Source organism: Hyla sarda, chromosome 7, assembly GCF_029499605.1.
Source record: "Hyla sarda isolate aHylSar1 chromosome 7, aHylSar1.hap1, whole genome shotgun sequence".
In the NCBI taxonomy this organism is placed as follows: Eukaryota; Metazoa; Chordata; class Amphibia; order Anura; family Hylidae; genus Hyla; species Hyla sarda.
Genome location: NC_079195.1, coordinates 40,584,252 through 40,603,743, shown reverse-complemented (window position 1 = coordinate 40,603,743; position 19,492 = coordinate 40,584,252). Strand labels below are relative to the sequence as shown.

The following is a 19,492-nucleotide window of genomic DNA, read 5'->3' as shown; positions in this document are numbered from 1 at the left end:
ACTTCAATAGAGTAACCATCAATATTATTCCCGTTCATTCAGTCCAAGTATTTTTACGTAGCGTCCCCACACCAGCCCTTTATAAAGGTGTGTTTGTGGTCTGTCTTGGATTTTCTTAGTGGCATTAGGCAGGTGTCTTAAGTTTGCTTTGGGCCTTCTACTACCTTAGCATTGGTATTGGGTAACTCTGCAGGACACGTGGCTAGAACCACACTTACTCCCACATCCTGGTACCACCTACCAATATTGACTCCACTGGATCTCTACCTCTGGCAATGCAATTGGGAAAGCTCGGCACCACAATGCCAAGCCTGTTACCAACATGAAGCCTCTCCCTTGGCCACCACTAATGCCAACCACCTCTTTCTGATTGGACACCAGGACAAATGTGGTTTTCTTGCAACCAGTGATAGTATGAGTGTTTGGCAGTGATGCTGCAACGACTTGCCAAACTAGTAAAACCAATGAACAACAAACAGTTGCAACTAGTAAGAGGTGGTAATCCTTCCACAATTTATATAATCCCTGAAGTATGCCATTGCCAGGAGATACCAGTTTATGTCACTGTATAATCATAAAGTGGCTTACACTGCCAAGGACCTTTATCGATATATTTAGCACATGCACTGTTGCAAATGCAGAATAAAGTGTGCAAATGCAATATGAAAACTCCCCTAGAGCCATTTTTTTAACCATATGGCTGCCATGTATATGCTATACTAGCTTTTTCCCACTGCTTCGCTTGCGTTAAATTTGGGGTAACATAGATCTACTTTTTACGATCCTATAGTAATGAGGCCGCTCTGGGTAAAGTTTACGGGCATCCAAACAACCCGAATTCTTTCAACTTTGATCGCTGCATCAAATGAGTTAATGCTGGACAACTGCCGGAACGGCGAAGTTCGTCATTAGCCACGGGTCCTGGCTGCTGATAGCAGCCAGTACCATACGGGTTTGATGCGAGCTCAGCTCCTGAGCTCACTTCATAACCCTCCCGTGCCGCAGCGCCAGGTATACACGGCGTTCTGCGTCAAGGGGCTAATTCATACAAATTTTGAACCCCTGTTTCACCCCTTCAGGAATGGAATTTTAGAAAACATTAAAACATGTGTTTCTTTATCTCTAATTGTTAGCCTAAAAACAAAGTTTCATGCTTCTAGCTTCAAAAATTACGGACTTTCAACCCCTTTTTCACCCCCTTAAGGATTGAATTTCGAAAAATCCTTTCTTATTCCTCGTCTACGTACCCGGCGTTGCTCGGTTTTTCCTTCCTAATCCTTGTTGGGGAGGAAAATCAACAAAGGAGGAAGCTTTTGACTTCATATCCCATCCTCACATATTGTTGTCATATCCCAACCCTCTATCCCGTCCCAAAATCCCGTCCTCATATCTCAACCTCATATCCTGTCCTTATATCCCAACCTTATATCCTGTCCTCATATCTCGACCACCTATGCCGACCTCCTATCCCGACATCCTATCCCGACCTCCTTTCCCGTCCTCCTATCATGACCTCTTATCCCGTCATCCTCATATCCCGTCCTCCTATCCCGACCTCCTATCCCGACCTCCTATGTCGACCTCCTATCCCGTCCTCATATCACAACCTCCTATCCCGTCCTCATATCACAACCTCCTATCCCATCCTCCTATCTCGACCTCATATCCCATCCTCATATCCCGTCCTCATATCCCATCCCCATATCCCAACCCCATATCCCATCCTCATATCCCTTCCTCATATCCCGACCTCATATACCATCCTCATATACCGTCCTCCTATCCCGACCTCTTATTCTGACCTCATATCCTGTCCTCCTATCCCGTCCTCCTATCTTGACCTCCTATCCTTTCCTTATATCCCTTCCTCATATCCTGTCCCCATATCCCAACCCTATTTCCCAACCGCATATCCCGTCCTCACATCCCGTCCTCATATCCCGACCTCCTATCCCGTCCTCATATCCCGACCTCCTATCTCGACCTCATATACCGTCCTCATGTTCTGTCCCCATATCCCGCCCTCACAAATGGGGGTAGTTAAGGGTTAAATTAACTATCCTATATTTTAAGTGGACATATAAGTAACATGTGACCAAGTATTATCGAAATATCTCCAGCCGTTTGGAAGTAATGCAGTAATATATATTTCCCATAGACTTGTATGGGACTTTAAACAAAAAACCCTTTTTCACCCCCTTAAGGGTTGAATTTAAAAAAAATCCTTTCTTATTCCTCGTCTACGTCTTAAAAATAACACCTGTGAAAAAATTCAGCTTTCAAGGTCCAAGGGTTTAGGCTGGGTGTTGATGAGTCAGTGAGTTAGTCCTTCTCTTTTTATATATATGTATATATAGAATTTATTTGATCTATTTTGACAGTTTCGTCAAAATGTCAAGTCATAAAATGCCCCACATTCATGTCTCCATTCATGCGCCACATTCATATTTTTGGTGCAAACCACTGGTATATATGTATGCCATCCAAATGGAATAGAAAGAATAGGTCTATCATGCCTACTGAGTATGCCATTTCTAATACATTTGACACAACGTGCGCCATTTTTTTCTAAGCTGCCTTCTGTTTTCTTTAGCTAAGTATCATCTATGATATTTATAATGAACATAATGCACAGATTAACCATGCCGCTTAACCAATGTTGTATTATTTATGGTGTCCTCTGTTCTAGAAAACCCGTCTCCCGGGCGAGCGCTGTGAAATTTTTGCATTATCTATGCCATTAGCTTTTAATAACTTGTCACATCTATACATCTCGTTTCAATTAAAAATCCTCAGAACATTAATGTAACACGGGGAAGTAGAGGCTGATCGTTCCTCGTACAGAGCTCTGTCCTTGAAGCCGGCGTTGGTTTTATATTAGTCGCTAGAAGCACATTAAGTACAGCTATGAATGCAGTGAAAGGTCCTCATCACTCAACAACATATGAGAGTAAACAAAATTCACATCTTCTGTGGAAAATGATGATCTCCAATGCAATAAATTAAAACCTGGTTCGCAATCTACAGTCATAGCCTTAAATGTCCGCACCCCTGAAATGTTTCTAGAAAATGAAGTATTTCTCACAGAAAAGGATTGTAGTAACACATGTTTTGCTATACACATGTTTATTCCCTTTGTGTGTAGTGGAACTAAACCAAAAAAAGGGAGGGAAAAAAAGCTAATTGGACATAATGTCACACCAAACTCCAACAATTGTCTGGACAAAATTATTGGCACCCTTAACTTAATATTTGGTTGCACACCCTTTGGAAAACATGACTGAAATCAGTCGCTTCCTATAACCATCATTTGGGGTTGGGGTGTTAGGAGTTGTTAGGGAACATAGCCTGAGTTAGTCTGGAAAGTTTATTTAGTGACAGGTGCTTTTTAAATGTAATTGTAGCTTGCCCTGTCATTTTAAGTGTTAACTGTCTGTCACAAATGCACTGTGGCCAATTAGGGCCTCATGCCTTGCTCCGCCAGTTCTGTCTAGACAGGGAGAAGCTAGCTAGTTAGTCAGTGTGAGTCCAGTCAGAGCAATGTAAGGATCTCTGCAGCATACCTGCCCCATTCCTTTAATGGGGACAGGTTCCATGTGCCCCTTCTAGTCTACCTTTCCCGGAGTGACTATCTGCTCCGTACACAGATCCCACTGACCAGTTTGTCTGTGCACGTCAAGATCAGACAAGTCAAGTTAGCTTTGGGAAAAAGTGCCAAGAGAGCCGACAGGCCCCATAGTAACCAAATGGATTACAAAATTGATAGCCTTAGGAAACTCCTTTCCAAATAGGTTCACCCTGGCTGGTAAGCACTAACCAGGAACCCTGTGTCTGAAAGTCTAGGCCGGCGGCAGTACCTCCAGTCTCTAAGTCTTTGTCTCCTACTTTGTATTCAATTATGTCTATCTCAGTCAAGTCTAAGACTGTCAGTCTAGTCAAATTAAGTCTAGCTAAGGCTGGGTTCACACTACGTTTTGTCCCATACGGGAGCGCATACGGCAGGGGGGAGCTAGAATCTCGCGCTCCCGTATGTCACCGTATGCGCTGCTGTATGCCATTCATTTCAATGAGCCGACCGGAGTGAAACGTTCGGTCCGGTCGGCTCATTTTTGCGCCGTATGCGCTTTTACAACCGGACCTAAAACCGTGGTTGACCACAGTTTTAGGTCCGGTTGTAAAAGCGCATATGGCGCAAAAATGAGCCGACCGGACCGAACGTTTCACTCCGGCTGGCTCATTGAAATGAATGACATACGGGAGCGCATACGGTGACATACGGGAGCACGAGATTTTAGCTCTCCCCTGCCGTATGCGCTCCCGTATGGGAGAAAACGTAGTGTGAACCCAGCCTAAGTCAAGTCTGTCCACAATATATTCAGACCAGTCCAAGCAATATCTTAGTCAGAAATGACTTCAAGTCCCAAAGTGCCAAGAGAAAAACGTGATTCCCTCCTGCTTTCTTCAAAAACTGCACTAAAGCAGAACTGTACTAATTGTAACATTTGCCTGCTATTCCTAAGTAAGGTTTACAAGTGGTTTCCCTAACCTTACATTGGAGGTATTTCTTTACCCAGAGCTTGGCACCGGCAAACGCTTCATCCTTGGAAGTGTGGTGGTTAACACTCCTAGTGTCACGAACTCTGGTCACAGTCGCATCACTCCACAGTACACCAAACACGCCACCCCTTAGGCCACCACAGGCTAATGTTTTGCCTAAGGACCATCATACACCTCCAGCCTAGCCTATATGGAAGGTTGGCATTGGACAACTCTTGGACTACTGTTTCCAAGTGTAACTCCAATGTTGGTCTGGAGGCAGGATACCTGTTTAAGTTTCTGGCAACTTCGTAGCCAAAGACTTGCCTAAGACTGAAGCGATCAGGATACAGATTGGCCAAAAGTCTGTATCCTGAATGATTTGGCAGCAGGCAAGTCTTGGGCTCCGAATTTACTTGGAGATTTAAACAAGAATCCTGCTGTGGGACCAACAACAGAGTTAAAGGGGTACTCCGCCCCTCGCATCTTATCCCCTATCCAAAGGATAGGGGATAAGATGCTAGGGGCAGAGTACCCCTTTAAGCTTTAAGGTACTTGACCGACACCTACAATACTCATCAGGAAGGTGGTCCTATGTATTTATAAAAAACATGTCATATAGGTTAAAGGAATCTCATGTGAGCACTTTCTTGCTGCGATATAATCATGTGTTATACCTAAAACAATTCCACCATTGTTGCAAGCCAGTCTCGAGAGTTTCAATAAATCTTTATTTTAATGTTTCGAGAATAACCATGCATGCATGACATACTTCTGGTTTGTAGAACAGGTCATGTCCCTGTAGTCCTAAGGAATTCAAAGTGATCCTGGAATTTCCAAAAATCACACTTTTCTATTCAGCCATATCCAGAAGTAGATGGTATTCTACATTAAAGCTACAGTATCTGCAGAATGTTTCTATAGATTTTCTACCCCTTTATGTGGTTTTAATAGATATTTTAGGTCATTAATCCAAATATCTAATATTAACAATCCTGTCTCGTCCCGTGGCCTGTCACTTCCTGGCTGCTCTCCTGGCTCACCTGTACGCCCCTGAAAGACCAGGCCTGTTTTTTCAAATCGGGGATGTCTGTCTTTATTAGAGAATAACTCTGGTAACATTTTGCCAATCACGATAATTCTGACATTGTTTTTTTGTCACAAGTTGTCCTTAATGTACATAGTAAAAGTAAGCCGAAATCATTTGTAGTTTTTTTTTTACAATGCAAAAAATCATGACATTTTTACAAAAAATTAAGATTTTTTGCTATTTTAACACTAATAGGTTGCATATATTTATACTTACTGACCAAATAGCTTATGAAACTTATACTTTCAGATGTCTACTTTATTTTTACGTCATTTTTTTGTTTTTAATTAACATTTTAAATTAGTTAGAAGCCTAACAATTTAACTTGAAATTTAGAAAATTTTGAAAATTTGAAAAGTACATCTTTTTTTGTGTGCTATGCAAGGTTTGCAGAAATTAAAAGTTAGTAGAACATAGGAACCCCCCCCCCAAATGACCCCATTTAAAAAACGAGACCCCTCAAGGTATTCGCTAGGGGGTACAGTGAGTATTTTAACACCATAGTTTTTTGGCAGGAATTATTACAAAGTCAGTGTTAAAAATTCGAAATTAGCAATTTTTCACAAATGCATCATTTGGGGGGCACAATTTTTGTACATCACTTCTGATATTGAAAGAAATGCACCCTATATTTTATTTAGCTGCTTGTCCCATGTTCGGAAATACCCCCGCTTAGGCCATATATGGTTCCTTGGCCGCGTGGTAGGACTCAGAAGGAGAGGAGCGCCATTTGGCTTTCAGGGCAGAACAGTACCCCCACCCTCACAAGTGACCCCATTTATATACCGCACCCCTACAAGTTATTGGCTGGACCAGGGACCTCTCTGATTGGTCCTTGGTCAGCTGGCAGTATAACGCGTCTGTGACAGTTAAGGCTCCTGATGGATATATCCGCCATGTTGTGGGAATAAGCACCCGCTCATGGCGAATATATCCATCACTGCTGCGGCTGGGTAGCTCAGTGCGTCCGCTCATGACTGCTGGCGGGAAATCCGCCGCTATGAGTGGACACACAAAGCTACCCAGCCGCAGCAGGGAGCTCATTACCGTGACTGCTGCATAATGTGTAGGATCACATGGTGGACATCCACAGCATATTACATGCTGCGGATGTCCGCCAATGTGATCCTACACATTATGCATTTTTTTTTATTAGATTCATTTAATAAATGTATTTTTAATATTTATTTATTTATTTTTACACTTTTATTACATTTTTATTTATTTTTACACTTTTATTTTATTTATTTATTTATTTATTTTTACACTTTTTAATGCTTTGGAATACTTAGTATTCCAAAGCATTGCAGTTATATGCTCCCTGCCAGTTTTCACTAGCAGGCAGCATATTAGGACGTGCCTCTGGCACGTCCTTTCGGGCAATACCCAGGGCAGACCTGGGGGTCTTAGTAGGACCCCCGGCTGCCCAGGTATGCAGCAGCACCCCGCGATGCTCCGGGGTGCTGCAGGAGAGACAGAGGGAGCCCCCTCCCTCTGTCAGAACTCCTTACAGCGCGCGGTCACTTCTGACCGCGGCTGTAAGGGTTAAACTGTCGGGAGTGAACTTCACTCCCAGCAGTGCGGCAGGCCCCGGCCAGCCGCGGCCACACACAGCACCCCGCGATCGCGATACGGGGTGCTGCAGGGGTGACAGAGGGAGCTCCCTCCCTCTGTCATAACACTTACAGCCCGCGGTCAATTCCGACCGCGGCTGTAAGGGTTAAAACTGCTGGGACCGAAGTTTACTTCGGTCCTGGCAGTGCAGCAGGGTCCCGGCTGTGTGATACAGCCGAGTCCCTGCCGCGATCTCGTGGGTGCACTGGGCAGCACCCACGAGAATAGTGGACGAGTATAGACGTCCAGGTGCCGGAACGCCCGCCAACCTGGATGTCTATACTCGTCCATGGTCGTTATCGGGTAAAGGGGTACTCCGGTGGAAAACTTTTTTAATTTTTTTTTTTTTTTTTAATCAACTGGTGCCAGAAAGTTTGACAGATTTGTAAATTACTTCTATTAAAAAATCTTAATCCTTCCAGTATTCATCAGCTGCTGTTATGATCCACAGGAAGTTCTTTTCTTTTTGAATTTCTTTTCTGCCGGACCACAATGCTCTCTGCTGACACCTCTGTCCATTTTAGGAACTGTCCAGAGCAGGAGAGGTTTTCTATGGGGATTTGCTCCTACTCTGGACAGTTCCTGATATGGACAGAGGTGTCAGCAGAGAGCACTGTGGTCAGACAGAAAGGAAATTAAAAAAGAAAACAACTTCCTGTGGATCATATGGCATCTGACAACTACTAGAAGGATTAATATTTTTTAATAGAAGTAATTTACAAATCTGTTTAACTTTCTGGCACCAGTTGATTTAAGATTTTTTTTTTTCCAGTGGAGTACCCCTTTAACTCCTTAAGGACGCAGGACGTAAATGTACGTCCTGGTGAGGTGGTACTTAACGCACCAGGACGTACATTTACGTCCTAAGCATAACCGCGGGCATCGGAGCGATGCCCGTGTCATGCGCGGCTGATCCCGGCTGCTGATCGCAGCCAGGGACCCGCCGGCAATGGCCGACGCCCGCGATCTCGCGGGCGTCCGCCATTAACCCCTCAGGTGCCGGGATCAATACAGATCCTGGCATCTGCGGCAGTTCGCGATTTAAATGAACGATCGGATCGCCCGCAGCGCTGCTGCGGGGATCCGATCATTCATAACGCCGCACGGAGGTCCCCTCTTCTTCCTCCGTCCGGCTCCCGGCGTCTCCTGCTCTGGTCTGTGATCGAGCAGACCAGAGCAGAAGATCACCGAAAACACTGATCTGTTCTATGTCCTATACATAGAACAGATCAGTATTAGCAATCATGGTATTGCTATGAATAGTCCCCTATGGGGACTATTCAAGTGTAAAAAAAAATGTAAAAAAATGTAAAAGTAAAAGTAAAAAAAAAGTGAAAAATCCCCTCCCCCAATAAAAAAGTAAAACGTCCGTTTTTTCCTATTTTACCCCCAAAAAGCGTAAAAAACATTTTGTATAGACATATTTGGTATTGCCGCGTGCGTAAATGTCCGAACTATTAAAATAAAATGTTAATGATCCCGTACGGTGAACGGCGTGAACGAAAATTTTTTTTAAAAAGTCCAAAATTCCTACTTTTTTAATACATTTTATAAAAAAAAAATTATAAAAAATGTATTAAAAGTTTTTTACATGCAAATGTGGTATCAAAAAAAAGTACAGATCATGGTGCAAAAAATGAGCCCCCATACCGCCACGGAAAAATAAAAAAGTTAGAGGTCATCAAAATAAAGGGATTATAAACGTACTAATTTGGTTAAAAAGTTTGTGATTTCTTTTAAGCGCAACAATAATATAAAAGTATATAATAATGGGTATCATTTTAATCGTATTGACCCTCAGAATAAAGAACACATGTCATTTTTACCATAAATTGTACGCCGTGAAAACAAAACCTTCCAAAATTAGCAAAATTGCGTTTTTCGTTTTAATTTCCCCACAAAAATAGTGTTTTTTGGTTGCGCCATACATTTTATGATATAATGAGTGATGTCATTACAAAGGACAACTGGTCGCGCAAAAAACAAGCCCTCATACTAGTCTGTGGATGAAAATATAAAAGAGTTATGATTTTTAGAAGGCGAGGAGGAAAAAATGAAAACGTAAAAATTAAATTGTCTGAGTCCTTAAGGCCAAAATGGGCTGAGTCCTTAAGGGGTTAATTCCTGCCTTTGGTTCCACCTTGTCCTTTGGCCATTTCAATTCTGACTTCTCTCCGGGTGACGACCCCACTACCATTCCCAGCTATGCTACTATAACATCAGAGCTACTGCATCCAATCTATGACTGTTCTGGGAATGGCCGCCTGGGGATCGTTCTGCAACAAAGACAACATCTCCATGCTGGACTCAAGGGCAAACACCAGGGGATCCCTTAAATTCCATACCCCAAAGTCTCTAGTTCCGAATTAATTTTGGCTTAGAACAGTGGTCTCAAACTTTGGCCCCCCAGATGATGCAAAACTTCAATTCCCAGCATGCCCGGACAGCCAACGGCTGTCCGGGCATGCTGGGAGTTGAAGTTTTGCAAGATCTGGAGGGCCACAGTTCAAGACCACTGGCATAGAGAATCTACATCTTCAGTATGGGACCATAACAATAAGTCAATGATTCTAAAGGAATAAGTGAAGATTCCAGACATGGCCAAAGGCACTGTTCTTCTTTACTAAAAACAGAGCAAAAATGCAACCTTAGTGACTGACTATAGAAAGATTGATGGTCCCAGACTGGGCCAGTTTGGGTAATTAGGAAACTGCTGATCTCCTTGGACCTTAAAGGGGTACTTCGGTGGAAAACATTTTTTTTTTTTTTAAATCAACTGGTGCCAGAAAGTTAAACAGATTTGTAAATTACCTCTATAAAAAAAAATCTTTACCCTTCCAGTACTTTATAGCAGCTGTATGGAGGTTCAAATAATTTTTAATTGAGTTTTTCAATAATTTTTTTTCACAAAACAGAATTGGCCAATAGATAACAAACACGGCCAAAAGAACAATACAGAAATAAATAGAACAGAATCATACAAATTCTTTAGAAATGATCACTCAGTTTAGATACACTTCTTTAAAAAAATATAATAAATTTTTAAAATTAATCAGATCCATGTCCGATGGATCTGAATAATTATTATAATTTTTTTTTTATAGCAGCTGTATGCCACAGAGGAAATTATTTTCTTTTTTGTCTTGCCCACAGTGCTCTCTGCTGACACCTGACGCCCGTATCAGGAACTGTCCAGAGCAGCGAGCAGCATAGATTTGCTATGGGGATTTTCTCCTGCTCTGGACAGTTACTGGTATGGGCATCAGGTGTCAGCAGAGAGCACAAAAGAAATTCAAAAATAAAAGAATTTCCTCTGTAGCATACAGCTGCTAAAAGGTTGTCACGATGCCGGCTGGCAGGTAGTGGATCCTCTGTGCCAGAGAGGGATTGGCGTGGACCGTGCTAGTGGATCGGTTCTAAGTCACTACTGGTTTTCACCAGAGCCCGCCGCAAAGCGGGATGGTCTTGCTGCGGCGGTAGTGACCAGGTCGTATCCACTAGCAACGGCTCAACCTCTCTGACTGCTGAAGATAGGCGCGGTACAAGGGAGTAGACAGAAGCAAGGTCGGACGTAGCAGAAGGTCGGGGCAGGCAGCAAGGATCGTAGTCGGGGGCAACGGCAGGAGGTCTGGAACACAGGCTAGGAACACACAAGGAAACGCTTTCACTGGCACAATGGCAACAAGATCCGGCGAGGGAGTGAAGGGGAAGTGAGGTATAAATAGGGAGTGCACAGGTGAACACACTAATTGGAACCACTGCGCCAATCAGCGGCGCAGTGGCCCTTTAAATCGCAGAGACCCGGCGCGCGCGCGCCCTAGGGAGCGGGGCCGCGCGCGCCGGGACAGGACAGACGGAGAGCGAGTCAGGTACGGGAGCCGGGATGCGCATCGCGAGCGGGCGCTACCCGCATCGCGAATCGCATCCCGGCTGGAGACGGTATCGCAGCGCACCGGGTCAGTGGAGCTGCCCGGAGCGCTGCGGTAGCGAGAGAGAAGCGAGCGCTCCGGGGAGGAGCGGGGACCCGGAGCGCTCGGCGTAACAAAGGTACTGGAAGAGTAAAGATTTTTTTAATAGAAGTAATTTACAAATTTGTTTAACTTTGTGGCACCAGTTGATAAAAAAAAAAAAATGTTTTCCACTGGAGTACCCCTTTAACATGTCTCTAGGGAATCGTAGGGAGCAAAATAAAAAAATAAAATTAAAAAACTTCCTGAGAACACCAACACATTGGCCCTGATTTACTGTTATAAACCAGACCTGTTTTGTTGGGTTGTGCGCCAGATTCTCTGCGCCAGAATGTGCTCCATTTTACTATGAAACCCGGGGCGTGGCCATCGGGAAAAGAGGGTGTGACCATGAACAGGGGCGTGTCCCTGACATTTTCACAAAAACCCAACCTATTTACTAAGGTTTCCACAGAAAACCCTACACAATCTCACAATCTCACACAGTCTCACACTCTCACAATCTCACACAGTCTCACACTCTCACATGTGTTCAGTCTCACACTCTCACAATCTCACACAGTCTCACACTCTCACATGTGTTCAGTCTCACACTCTCACAATCTCACACAGTCTCACACTCTCACATGGGTTCAGTCTCACACACTCACAATCTCACACAGTCTCACACTCTCACAATCTCACACACTCACAATCTCACACAGTCTCACACTCTCACATGGGTTCAGTCTCACACTCTCACAATCTCACACAGTCTCACACTCTCACATGGGTTCAGTCTCACACACTCACAACCTCACACAGTCTCACACTCTCACAATCTCACACAGTCTCACACTCTCACATGTGTTCAGTCTCACACTCTCACACAGTCTCACACTCTCACACTCTCACATGTGTTCAGTCTCACACTCTCACAATCTCACACAGTCTCACATGGGTTCAGTCTCACACTCTCACAATCTCACACAGTTGAGAATCACTCAATACCTATTGAGCATTGCTGACATACTACAACCTTAATATTCCTGCTGACCCCGTGCTTCCCTTTATGGTCCCAGTCTACACAATCGTTAGTGGTTACTTCCATCAGGTAACGCCTCTTCCTTAAAGGGGTACTCCACCCCTAGACATCTTATTAGATAAGATGTCTGATCCCGGGGGTCCCGCCACTGGGAACCCCACCATCTCTCCTCCAGCACCCCTGTTTGATGACTGGCGATGCCAGGGCTGGAGGATCGTGACATCATGGTCCTCCCCATCGTGACGTTACACCTTCAATGCAAGTCTATAGGAGGTCTATGATGATCGTCACGCCCCCTCCCATAGACTTGCATTAAGGGGGCGAGGCATGATGTCTCAAGGGGCGTGACCGTGACATCACGATCCTCTGGCCTCTGCTACACCAATCATCAGGCACGGAGCGAAGCTCGCTCCGAGCACCAGATGACAGGGGTGCTGCAGGAATGATTACGGGGGTTCCCAGTAGCGGGACCCCCGCGATCAGACATCTTATCCCCTATCCTTTGGATTGGGGATAAGATGTATAGAGGAGAAATACCCCTTTAACATCTTCTCGAGCTTGTTCCATATACATGACAATGAGTTCAGCTCTTTTATGGTGCTAGGGTTAAGGGAAAAAAATAAAAAATAATTATACCAACCCTGGTTCCCTAATTCCAACACAAGAGTTTGGCGCAGGACTTGTCCACTCACACAATGACTGGCTGCAGTGGTGTCTTGTCTTGGTCAGTGATCGACACAGAAGAGACCAACAGCAAGGGAGCAGAAAGAGCAGCAACGCAAGCTACAGGGATCACAGTAGATGTCACTTTTTTATAAAAAAAATTTTTTACCCTTAAAAAATATTAATGGAATAGCCCTTTAAGTTTCTCACAAGATAAGTGGATCAATTTAGAGCTACTGTAGCTAATTTGGAGCCATGAAACGCCCATTGCCTTACTGAGCTCCATGGAGCTTTTAGTTCTCCTGTCCCTAGACATTGTGTTTTTGTTTTTTTCCACATCAGTTTGGAATTTAATGCTACAGAGCTGGTGAGCGCTACCATTTGCTCCTGCTCTGGACAGTTCCTGACATGGACAGAGGTGTCAGCAGAGAGTACCCCTTTAAAGGGGTACTCCGGTGCTTAGACATCTTATCCCTATCTAAAGGACAGGGGATAAGATGCCTGATCGGGGGGGGGGGGGTCCCGCCACTGGGGACCCCCGTGATCTTGCACGCCGCACCCCGTTAGAATCAGTCCCCGGAGCGTGTTCGCTACGGGTCTGATTACTGTCGATCACGGGGACGGAGCATAGTGACATCACGGCTCCGTCCCCGAGTGACGTCACGCTCCGCCCCCTCAATGCAAGCCTATGGGAGCTGTCACGCCCGTGATCTTGCACGCCGCACCCTGTTAGAATCAGTCCCCGGAGTGCGTTCACTCCGGGTCTGATTACTGAAGAACACGGGGACAGAGCATTGTGACGCCATGGCTCCGCCCCTGTGTGACATCACGCTCCGCCCCCTCAATGCAAGCCTACGGGAGGGGGCGTGACAGCTCTGTCCCCGTGATCGACAGTAATCAGACCCGGAGCGAACACACTCCAGGGACTGATTCTAACGGGGTCCCCGTTGGCAAGATCACAGGGGTCCCCAGTGGCGGGACAAAGCATAGGGGATAATATGTCTAAGCGCCGGAGTACCCCTTTAAGGACTCTGAACTTCATGTTTCCCCTGCCCCCACCCCTCACACAAGAGATATTATACATTTTAAGAGTCTATTGATCGGGTGCAATAACATCACCAAAATGTCATTTGACTCCACCCAGCAAACAGACCCTTAGGCTACAAGCCTGGGAGACCTAGTGCCGGGGCCGGGGAAGAGAGGGTGCACGTGCACGTTTCAGAAAGCTTTGGGGTGCCTTAATATTTACATTGTTTTTTTTATTTATTTTTTATTGAGAATGTAAAAATATTCAGTGGAGACCTTGAAGTTAATGGGTGGTCCTGATTCCTCGGCCTACATTGGGCCTCCATTGGTTATGTGATGTGCTGGTATGTATGTTATTCTAAGGATGCCTTAGTTATATGTTGTGGTTTCTTCTATAAAACAGGCATCTGATTAAAAAACAAGACATTTTCAGTTTGGCGCAAGTAATTAAAAATGTGTAAACTCTGTTATCGGCCCGTACAGGACGTGTATGAATGGTGAACTGTTCACTATGGGTTTTGTGTAGGGCGGGGATGTTTATAAGCTCCAGCAAACCACAGGCTGTGAGTGAAAGGTGCGTCTGGTGTCACTTCCCATCTATTGAGCAGGGGCACGTGTTACACGTACAGGGCAGGACGTTACATTCATGTTACTGCCAGAATATAAATCCCTATACGGTAGTGTGGTGACACATTTATAACGTCCCTACTGGATTGTTTGTAACACCTTTTTGCACCGGACTCTGGGTAGCTTCAGAGAGAGAAGATGCAGCGTGTCCATATTTAACATACTGTAGACCAGTGGTCTCAAACTGTGGCCCTCCAGATGTTGCAAAACTTTAACTCCCAGCATGCCCGGACAGCCAACGGCTGTCCGGGCATGCTGGGAGTTGAAGTTTTGCAACATCTGGAGGGTCACAGTTTGAAACCACTGCTGTAGATCAACTTATTTCAGTGTATCATGTAATGCTTCCTTTCCCCTGTGGGGGTGCTGTAGGAGAAATAAACATATACTTCTATGTTCCTGTTCCAGCTAATCGTTGAGGGTAAAGACAATCAGGGCTGGTGCAAGGATTTTTGCTGCAGCTTGACTCCACCCATTCGCCCGCCCTTTGATACACCCCAATTTACTACTGGGGTGACACACTGTAACAAACCTCCTCCTCTTGCTGCCGGCTGAGCGAGTGGTTTGGGTGCTGGTTGTCTATCTTTCTTGTGGCAGGCAGAGCGGTGTTCCCCATAAAGAGGGCGCTTTAGGCGGCTGCCTATTTTGCCTATAGGCAGAGCCGGCCTTGCAGATAACCCATCTAATTCAAAAGACAAGAAAGGTTTATACACTGGAAACTAGGGATGTCCCGATACCGATACTAGTATCAGTATCGGGGCCGAAACTTGGCATTTGCATGGTATCGGGGACTCGTTTAATGCCCCCGATACCTTGCCTGATACCTGATGCTGTGCAACGCTGTCCCGTTCTCCGCTGTCCTATGGAGGAGCATCATGTGACACACACGTCACTCCTCCTCCCCTGTGCCCAGCATAACGCTGCGGAGGAAGCAGAGTGACGTGTATGCTCCTCCGTAGGACACAATGATGCGATCGGGAGAACGGGACAGCGGAGCTGTCTATATAAGGGGGGGGGGGGGCTGCTGTCTATAAAGGGGGAAGCTGCTGTCTATAAAGGGGGGCTGCTGTCTATATAAGGGGGGGGGGGATCTGCTGTCTATAAGGGGGGGCTGCTGTCTATAAAGGGGGGGGAGCTGCTTTCTATAAGGGGGGGGAGCTGCTGTCTATAAGGGGGAGGGGGTGCTGCTGTCTATAAGGGGGGGGCTGCTGCCTATAAGGGGGGGGGGGGCTGCTGTCTATATAAGGGGGGGGGGGCTGCTGTCTATAAGGGGGGCTGTTGCATATATAAGGGGGGGCTGCTGTCTATATAGGGGGGGGCTGCTGTCTATAAGGGGGGCTGCTGTCTATAAAGGGGAAGGGCTGCTTTCTATAAAGGGGAAGGGCTGCTGTGTATATAAAGGGGGGGCTGCTGTCTATATAGGGGGGCTGCTGTCTATATAAGGGGGGCTGCTGTCTATATAGGGGGGCTGCTGTCTATATAATGGGGGGGGCTGCTGTCTATATAGGGGGGCTGCTGCCTATAGGGGGGTCTGCTGTCTATTAGGGGGGCTTCTGTCTATAGGGGGGGGGCTCCTGTCTATAAGGGGGGGGGGTGGCCTGCTGTCTATAAGGGGCTGGCCTGCTCCCTAAATGGGGGGACACTGCTCCCTGTCTACAAGGAGGGGGCCCACTGTCTACAAGTGGGACATGGGGGGGGGGGGCACTGTTTACAAGGGGGGGCCTGTTGTCTACAAGGGGGGCAAGAGGGGGTGCTGTCTACAAGGGGGGGATGTTGTCTACAAGGGGGACACGGGGGGCGCTGTCTACAGGGGGGACAAGAGGGGGTGCTGTCTACAAGGGGGGGGGGGCCCTGTCTACAAGGGGGGGGGGCTGCGGTCTACAGGGGGGCTGCTACTAATGTCTGCAACTATCTAAAGTACTTACAAGGGGATACTACCTACTATTAAAGGCAATCTCACAGTTGAGTCACCTGCACTAACTTGAATTTATAGATAGATAGTGCAGGTGACCCGGTTTCTACCGCTGCTCATCATGTGAACATCAGCGCAATCGCGACGGAGACATTGGTTTTGCCACCAATGCAAATTCCCTGTTCTGTCCAATGGAGAAGAGAGGAATCTTGGCTCATACTACAGCAGTCGCCTCCATTGTACACAACAAGGACCCACATATCAGCACGGTAAGCAGCGCCAGAAACCGGGTCACCCTGGTGTCAGATTCCCTTTAAAATATAAGTACTCGTACTTGGTATCGGCAAGTACCAGAATTAAAGTATCGGTACTCGTACTCATTCTTAAAAAATGGTATCGGGACATCCCTACTGGAAACCATTGCCTTTATCCCTTAAACTGACTCCAGAAAGTTAAACAGATTTGTAAATTACTTCTATTAAAAATTCTTAATCCTTCCAATAATTATCAGCTGCTGAAGTTGAGTTGTTATTTTCTGTCTGGCAACAGTGGTCTCTGCTGACATCTCTGCTTGTCTCGGGAACTGCACAGAGTAGAAGAGGTTTGCTATGGGGATTTGCTTCTACTCTGGACAGTTCCCGAGACAGGTGTCATTAGAGAGCACTTAGACAGAAAAGAACAACTCAACTTCAGCAGCTCATAAGTACTGAAAAGATCAAGATTTTTTAATAGAAGCAAATTACAAATCTGTTTAACTTTCTGGAGCATGGAAATTCGCATAGAAAATTTGCATAGAAATTTGCATGTGAAAAAAAAAAATATTCGTCATTATGAATATATAGCACTATATTCTAAATATTAGCGAAATCGCGAAGTGCCGATATTCGCGATAAAAATTCACATTACGAATATTCATGCTCAACACTACTCACTTCTCCCAGCTCGTAATATGTATCTGAACACTAGATGGCACCATTATAAGTCTATGGAGCCCTTCTAGTGCAGCTGGACAGAGACCGCAGCCAGCCAGGGAGTGAAGCACACTTCTCTCCGCTCATTCTAATGATCAAAACTTTTGACGTGTCTCTGAGACATTTTAAACATTATATAATATATATATATTTTTTTTGCACAGGAGGTCTTCTGATGGTGTCTATAATACATTCCTATACTTCTGTATTCTAAAGAACTAAGCTTGTGGCAAGCAGTCTGTTAGATCCAGTCTCCAGTACTTTTCCTTGCACAGCAGACCTGGTCTCCATTGTTAGTTCCCCCAGAACCATGGCAGCCCCCTGTTCAGCCTCCTCCTCCGACTGTGTTGTTGAGATGCCAATAGAATGACAGAGAGCTCCTCCCTCTGAAACCACTTAGATGTGCGGTGGAGTTGGGGGGGGGGGGGGGGGGGAGGTGAGGTGAGGTGTAGGGGCAGATGTTGTAAATCAGGGGCAGAAGGAGTTAATCCCTAAATGTTCGTGACGCCAAGGTGTGGTTCTAACCGCGAACCACCCGAACGGTAGCACCGCTAGTCCTAGTTAGGCAGGGCCAATAATAATCCAAGGCCAGGTTCGGGTTAATTGTTGCTTTACTGAGGTAGACAGAGGGTACAGTCTTTACAGCCAGAGGGGTGACTGGGACTTGCAGAGACTTTGACAGACTTGATCACAGCCACACTGACTATAATAGACTTGACTTGACTGAAGATAGTGACAGCAGACAGAGATGACTTACTGACTTGTGGCTGTAATTTAGGTTGAGGCCTCCAGATGTGCTGGACACTGGCCCTGAGACGTCTGGACTGGACTTGACCTCAGCAGAAAGTGTGGTGGCAGAGAGAAAAGAGAGAGATTGAAATACCTCCCTCTCTTATAAAGGGGGCTGAGCAAGGAGCCCATAGGCTAGATGTGGGTCATCTGGTCTCCTGGTGCTCTCTGGGTAACAAAACATGTGACTTTAACATGTGACAACCCTTATCATGTGATCATTAACCATGTGACCATATTAAAGGTCCTTTACACATAACATACAATTATACAGATTATAGGGGTGCAGTGCAGGTGGGCCCTGGAGACCTGACCCAAGATGATAGGACTGTGAGATGCATATCCCGTAGTGGGACATCACAGATGCTGCGGTCACTATGGCCTATGGTAGGGATGTCAGGCCAGGCAGGCATGCTGCCGCTCCATAAGTGTGATTTGTGACCAATAACAAACCGTAATCTCCAGAATGGGGCTTGGCTATTCACCAGACCTGCAGGAGCTTGGTCCCCCACCTTTGGAGACAAGCAAAAGTGACAGCCCGCTAAGCTAATAACCAACTGAGACGTGGGGGGGGGGGGGGGGAGGAGGTTCCAAGTGATCAGATCCCCTGCGATTAGACACTAATACCCTATCGTGTGGGTAGGGGACCAGTTCCACTGTAAGGGTACGTCACTCTGCGGAATTCCACGTTGTGAACAGTACCATAAGTGGGAATGGATCTTCCACGAGACCCGTTCACACTGCAGAATTTCACAGGCAGACAATTCCCCCCCGGTTGAATTTGTTCAGCGCAAAGAAAGAACAAGTTCATTCTTTGCGCGGAATTCCGCAAGTACTGCTTGGCCGTCAATGGCGACGGCACAGTGCCCCGCGTCCTACCGCCGAAGTACTTTCTCTCGGTGGAGTGGAGTTCCGCAGGGTGAACAGACCCTAACACAGCTACAGTTTGATGTATCCGTATAACCTAAAGGCAGCTTTGTGTCGCTGCTGTGTGTATCGCACAGTACATTACCTGCCCTTGTCTACGTTAACAGACTGTTCCTATGTAAGAAGGACGAGGTCTGATTATCAGACTATGAATGCAGTAATGGACATCCTCCAAGGCCCCCGGTGCTGGACAACTATTGCAATATCTAAAGAGATGAAGCAGAATTCAAGTACAACTAATGGGGGCGACAACTGGGTGACCATCTATACAACCAAAAACCAACCAATTCAGCACCAGGCTGGGCAGGACAAGGTCACCCCATCACCCTCAATGTCATAGGTTTATGG

General features: G+C 45.9%; 1 protein-coding gene across 5 annotated transcripts in view; it reads left to right on the top strand.

Annotated features, from left to right (window-relative positions):
- The window catches only part of LOXL4 (lysyl oxidase like 4), a 128,005-nt gene that overhangs the window by 8,876 nt on the left and 99,637 nt on the right, over positions 1 to 19,492 (top strand). For 2 of the 5 annotated variants that reach the window (XM_056529562.1, XM_056529557.1), the window contains exon 1: positions 19,353 to 19,491. The exons of 2 other annotated variants lie outside the window; for them this stretch is intronic. The gene's annotated coding sequence lies outside the window, so the exon portion shown is untranslated. Of the gene's footprint in view, positions 1 to 19,352; position 19,492 lie in introns of those variants that run through there. One more of the 5 variants, XM_056529559.1, reaches the window with a different exon arrangement.